Raw genomic sequence first — 7,560 nt, 5'->3', positions numbered from 1 at the left:
TGTAACATGATGGGAGTATTTGGAGGAGCAGGATCATGGCATCCAGACTGGAGGAAGACTCAACAATCTGTGTTATGCAGATAACACAACCTTACTTGCTGAAACAGGGGATCTGAAGCATTTTCTGCAGAACATCAAGAACTGCAGCCTTAAATATGGATTGAAGCTCTACATCAAGAAAACAAAGATTCTCACTAATAGGCCAGTTGGCAGCATCATGAAAGACATGAAGAGATTGAGATTATTAATAGCTTCAGCCTTGTTGGCTCCACAGCCAGGAAATCAAAAGATGGATTGCATTAGGAAAGTCTGCTGTCAGGGATCTCCCCAAAGTACTGCAGAGCGATGATGTCATTCTGGAGACGAAGGTACACCTGATTCATACCATAGTCATTGCAATTATTTGCTATGCATTAAAAAGCTGGACAATGACTAGAGATAATAGAAGGAGTACTGATGCCTTTCATCTTGGAGAAAGGGAAGCCAGGCTGTTTCTTGGAGGCAAGAATTCTGAGGCTTCATTTGACATACTTTTTGAGCATGTTACAAGGAGAGATCAATCCTTGGAGAGGGTCATTATGCTTGGGAGGGTGGAGGGACAGTACAAGAGAAGAAGACCCTCAAGGAGATAGACTGATTCAGTGACTGGGGTATTGGAGGTAGGTATGTCAGAGATAATAATATTGACACAAGGTAGAGCAGGGTTTAGGGAGGTTGTACAGAGGGTTGCTATGAGTCGCAAGGGACTCGACAGCTCATAACAACAATAACTATTCAGTTTGTAAAGAATGGTAATATTTGGAATATATATATATCCCCCCCACAGATGCTAAAAAATTCAAGTAAATGTCATGACTAGAGAAATAATGACTAATTTAGACTATTATAGACATTAATTGATTGATTTGAGGAAAAGGTAAGCAATACGAAAATGAAAGGAGAAAGAATTTTGTGAGAAAAAGCAAAGTCAGAAGTTTTGTTTTCATAAATAAAATTGTTTGAAATATCATTTGCATGGCAAAAAGAGGATGTCATGCAAACATTGAGAACTTCTAGTGTGAATGTGAAACTTAGTATTGAGCCTCAAATTTAATTTAAGAATTGTTTGAATAAAAGAAATTGGATAATGAATACAGTTTTATAAGCACATAAATAAGACTTGATATATGTCCAAATATATAAATACTAGATTTGAAAAATATAAACCTTATTTGAAATCCTCAAGTTAATGAAAATAAAGTTGGATTAAATTTCAGAATATTGTGACAGAGTAAAATAGTGAGAGTGAAAGAGAAAGAGAGAGAGGGCTTGTACTAATTAGAAGGACACAGGACACCAGTTTAGTCATATGTCTCTGGAATATATTCTATTACTTTTGAAAATGGATAAAATTTCATTTACATTATATTCATATTATTTTGTTTTAATCTTATTTTTTCTGACACTTCCCATTTTATATAACACATTATACTGCTAACATAAAAAAAAACCAAACAACTAACATTACTATTTTTATTTCAGTAAAGAGACTAAGGTGAGCCTGATCCAGGTCATGGTCTTCACAATTCTTTGTTATGCATTATAGAGCTGGACAATTACTAAGGATGGCAGAAGAAGAATTGATGCCTTTGAGTTGTGGGTGCTGGAGAAGAGTCTTGAACATATCATGGACTGCCAAGAGAACAAATATGTCTGTCTTGGAAAGAGTGAAACCAAGATTTTTCATGGAGGCTAGAATTTTGAAGCTCCATCTCACACACTTTGGGCACATGTCTAGGAGGGACCAGTCTTTGGATCCATAACTAACATCCAGAGAAGCAGCAAACAACAAATAAAATGTATTGCAAATACGCTTCAATGAATTTCTCCATCTCACATACACTGGGCATGTTATCAGGACTGATCAATCGCTAGAGAAGATAATCATGTGAGGTAAGGTAGAATTTCAGTGAAAAATGGGAAAACCCTCACAGAGGTGGATTGACACAATGGCTACAAAAGTAGACTAGTTGTGGCAATTATTATGAGCTTGCTGCAAACTGCTCAGTGTTGGGTTTTTTTGTTGGTTTTTTGGTTGAGGTTTTTTTGGGTTTTTTTTTTTCTTCTTTATGTAGAGCTGCTATGGGTCAGAGCCAGCTTGACGAAACCTAACAACAAGACTTACACTTTATGGAAACAAGGAGTGATTCCAGTGCCTATATTAAGCTACATGATCCAAGAAATTTTTAGTTATTTGCATAATATTTTTCCTCAAAATAGTAGAGCTTCCAACTTTAACATTTATGAGAATATTGCTTTGTATACACACTTCACAATTAAGAAAATGTCATATTCTATCACTTAAACTAATGCTGTTGTGTTTATTTACCATTGAGTTAGAATTGACTCACAGCTGACCTCCAGCAGTTTTTCAGAGGCTATGAATCACACTGGAGGAGATTGAAAATCTTTCTTCCATTGAGCGGCTGGTATATTTGAACCACTTGCCTTTGGTATAGCAGTAAAACTATTTGCCTTTGGTTTAGCAGCAAAATTCTTTACCCTTGAATGACCAAAACTCCCTCTTAAACCATTATAGACAGCATTTTTAATCTGATGTGAGGAATATGGTTTATTGAGTAACTGTTACCAGACAATCAATCTTTACTCAGGAAGTTATTTTTATTCTCATCACATCTTAAAGGCTGAGAAATAAAAGGCGTAAAAATACCAATTACAGATAAAACAGAGAAGATTGCTTTGTAAAAAAACTTCTTGTAGAATAGTATAGTGCATATAAATTATAAGAACACTAAAACTTGATCAAAAATAAAGGTCTTTAGCCTTCATTTAAATGCATGAACAGATGTGGAGGCCTAATGCCAATAGATAAAGAGCCTTGAAATTTGGAATACAACAACAAGATCAATGAATGTTTTGAAACTCATAGTAAGCATAGCTGGATTCTTCCACCAATAAATGAAATTAAAGATCTAGGTTATATGTAGGGCAATTGTTTATCAAGATTTGTAGGATTTGGTCACCATAAACCTTAACTACTTCCATCTGAAGAATAAATTTTACTTAAAAATAAGGTTTTGGCTTCACGGTACCTATGAATACAAAGAAAAGCTAAATTTCACATAAAACATGTATACTATGTAAATTTACCTAGGAGTGAAAGAGTGTAGGACGTTGACAACCTTTACTAGATCTGCCAACAAATTCTTATCATTTAAAAATTAACCTGAAGCAAAAAAAAAAAATAATAATAACCTGAAGTTCATTACACCTAAACATATGAAGACAAAGTTTCAATTTAAAAAAAAATTAGTATCATTAATCCTTTTAAATCATACTTTCACCTTTACCTGAAATGTTCCTCAGTCAATTTATAATTACTGTCAAGTAATATTCCTTGTCCTAAAGGAAGAAATCACATTTTCCCTTTTCTTTTTATAATACTGATAACTTAATTTTTATGTTCCTATATTATTCTGAACATACTTTTATTACATTTTTTACATGAGTTTTTTTTTATCTTTCTATTGCTAGCAATTCTTTTATTAATAGTTCTTTGACTAAACACTGGACTTCTTTGTCATTATACCTCTAGTTTAAACACAAAAGGGAAAACAGTCCTCAATATTTTCTAACAGAGAAATACTGTAAGATGCCATCATGTCAACTCTGTGAGTAACAGATCTGAGCCTTACCCATCCTGTGCTATACTCATGATCTTAAAATCATTGCGGTAGTCACCATGTCAATCAATAAAGATATAAGTAATTGAAAATTTTTTTAAAAATTGGCACACAAATATCATAAAGGATAAAAACTACTGTCATATCTTCTTTTAGCAAAATAGCATAGACGTTGCTTCAAGACCTTGCATATTGAATACTTTTCATCTAACAATGCCCTAAGTAAGATTATTACATCCACTTCAGTTTGCAGCTCAACTCCCTATGGACTACTCTATCAGAGCTCCTAAATGTTCATTTTTAGATTCTGAAATTTGAGAAATTTTACTATTTGAAGACCTATGATCAGATACTCCCTTACATGATGCCTTTCATCTTCATCATTAGAGTATCTAATCTTATTCAGTGCATTAATCTTCAGATTTGTCTAATGATTGCAAAACATATCAATTTTCTTCTTTGTGACATGAAAGGCCAAAATCTCACAGCTCTCTTACCTGTTCTGACTCATAGCAGCCCTCCTTTGGTGTTTTTTGCTTTTTTGGTTTTTTTTATAGTCTAAATACATCTTTACTGGAAAGGACAGTCCTCTCTTTTCCCCATAAAGTGACTGGTGGATCCACCAATATATTATTTATTATGTTGTAAGGCAGAAAATGAAAACAAATCAACTCAGAATTCTAAACTATATTAAATAAAAGCTAAAAGCTATAGAGATGGTGCATCCAAGATTCTGCTAAACTTTCTTGAAAGATAAAATATTTTAAATGAAAAAGAAAAAAAACCATCTTAAAGACCATAACTATTTCACCATCATTCATTCTTTCTAAATGAGCCAGAGCATAGCTTCAATTTGTTTAAAAGTGAAATACTTCATATGTTAGTATCAATGCCAATCACAACTATTTGGTCTTGTAATTAAAGCAACATAAATTATAGATATTAAACAAATGACAGTGACTATATTGTCATGAAGCTTTATAAAAGCACATAACCAGACTTTGTCCTGTGGTCAATGTATCTCAGTGAATTTATATGACTCTACCTTCCTCTTTCCCCCTATTGTTTACATCTTATTAAAGAAAATGAAGAAAAAATTTCTTGTGCAAGAATCGCTTCTAGAGTGGTTACTTGTTTTGTTTCTTGTTAGGTACCATCTAATTGGCTTTGAGTCATAGCATCTCCATGAATAACAGATCTGAACTTTACCTCATCCTGTACAATCAAGATCCCTGATATACTTGATCTTATTGGTAAAATCACTGTATCTATCCTTTATATTGAGGGTCTTCCTCTCCTTCTCCGAACACCAAACTCTCCAAGCACAATATATTTTTCCAAGGACTGACCTCTCTCTTATCAACAGGTCTAAAGTGAGATAAAGTTTCACCACCATAGCCTTAAAGGAGCACTGTCGCTTCACTTTTTTCCTAGACATATTTGCTTGCTTTTTCTTTACAGTTCGTGGGATATTAATAGCTTTATCTAACACACCCCAGAGGCATCAATTCTTCTCTTATCTACAGTCACTGGGAAACTTTCAATTGTATACCATATAACTGATAAGACCATGGCTTAATGATGATAATGACTAGATATGATTGTAAGGATCCTATAATTCAGCTTAAGTTTAGAGAGAAATCCAAAGGACCTATTAAACAATTGCAAAGTACACATTTATTTTATATTTTAAAAGTTAAATTTATTCACCTTTTTCTTTGAAAAAGTCCAAGTATATATAAAATTTATGAAATAGTGAAAAATGAAACTCAAGTTTAAATGTGGTATGATACACCCTGATGGTTTATCAAATGTTGAGGATGTTAAGGCTATGCACATGGCATTATGCTAACTGCTCAAGTAAGATAACACTTCCTCATTGTATGGGGTTAGAATGTTAAGGATATGCACAATGACATTTTGCTAACTGCTCAAGTAAGATAATACTTCTTCATTATATGGGATTAGAACTAGCCCATCACTGACTTTTCAGTGAGTTTCCACAGGCTGTAAGTTGCACAAGAGGATATTACCCATCTTTCTCCAGCAATGAAGCTATACTAATCCTCTCCATAGAATGAAAAACCTAGGTACCTGAAGTAAAAGAAAATTACTAGATAAATGTTTTAGGGCTGTATTAATAACTTTTACACAATGGACCAATATAAATTAGTTACAGAAGTGACAGCTTGGTTAAGAAATTTGTCAGTAAAAGTAAATGCTGCCATTAATAAGATGTAAGTATTGGGAACTTAAGGTAAGTAAAGATGATATTTTAATTAGCAAAAGTGAATCCAGAAAGCAATAAATGAACCTTAAGAAGGGAAATATCAAGGTTCATAATTTCTGATAAGTGTTGAGAAATAAAGAGAAAATTGAGTACAAATGAATGAAAATAAGTAAAATTGTGTGACATGAAGTCCAAAAGAAAAAATCAGAATTACTTTAGTAAATATTATCATCTATAATTGACAGAGGTACCACAATGGTAAGAAATTACACTACAATCATGAAGGTAGAAGGTTTGAATCCACTAATTGGTCCAATGGCAAAAGATGGGCAGTCTCCCCCTGTGTAATTAACTGTCTCTGAAAATCCACAAGAGGGTCACTATGAGTCAGTTCCAACTCAATGGTACACAACAACAACAACATAATTGATCTGTGAGAGATTTTGAAAGATCATTATATTAGCATTGAAATTTCTCTTAATTTTACATTTACCAAGATTGTTGTAAGAAAATTCATCTCTCAGTTGGGGGTATTTGCCAGATGCTGTCTGTGGAACACAAGAAGTAAAAGCATCCCACCCACTAGTTTAACAGCTTGACTTTAGAAATTATGAGACAGCTTCTTGATGGGAGAAGACAAACAAAAACAAACCTAATGGACATTACTCAAATTAGGGGGGAAAGTAAGTTCAATTAATTAAATTAATCCTTCTTTATAACTTGAAGGCAGAAGAGTACAAATTTTTAAGAAAAGTTAAGAAAGACAAAAAGAAACAATTTAAAACAAATTTGTTGAATTAGCAGTAAAATTGACAGCACTTTTAGGCAGTAAGAACTTTCGTCTAAAGATTTGATTATTAAACTTTCAAATTCATTTCCAAATAAAGTTTATGATCTTTAGCAAAATGCCTGGCTTGTTAAAATGAAAAAGAAAACCTCATCTTTTGAAGTTATCCTACAAGAAAAATTAGAGTATAATTGTAAAGAGCTTCATTTTATGACATTTTATCATTTTGTAGATATGCAAAGAATACTATGCTTTATTAGGTCATTAACTGTTGGTATATGTTAAAGGTATATTTTACATAAAAATTGCATTTTGATACATGGCACATTTAAAATTCTAAAATCATTTAAGAAAGTGCAGAAAGTTATCATTACTGAAGAGTTTGAACTTTGAAAGAAGACATTGAAGATTTCATAATTTAATAAAGACAATTATATTAGGAATCGCAAGCTTTGATATTTAGTACTGCCTCTCACATCAATTAGTTGGACCATTTACATAATATCTCTAGTCACAATTTCTTCATCAGAAAATAGATTAATTAGGACGTGCATGAAGTAATGCACACAGAGCCAGCAGGACAGCTGGAATTTGAGTAAGAATTATTACTAAAACAATTAGTTTGGGGGCCACAGAGAGAGAGCCTCGATGGGGAACAGCAAGTCTTGGTGGGGAGCAGTGAGACCCACCCACCAGGAAGAAGCAGGACAGCATGCTTGGAGAGGTGGACGGACGGTGAAGTAGAGGAAAACCCTCAGCTAGTTGGATTGACACATTTGAGTGTGACAGAGATTGTGAGGATTGCACAGGATAGAATATGTTTCAGATTTGTTCTTCTTAGATTGCTATGAGTCTTAGTT

This window comes from Elephantulus edwardii, unplaced genomic scaffold (assembly GCF_000299155.1).
Source record: "Elephantulus edwardii isolate Elephantulus edwardi_28Jun2011 unplaced genomic scaffold, EleEdw1.0 scaffold00021, whole genome shotgun sequence".
NCBI lineage: Eukaryota > Metazoa > Chordata > Mammalia > Macroscelidea > Macroscelididae > Elephantulus > Elephantulus edwardii.
This window is presented reverse-complemented; position numbering follows the sequence as displayed.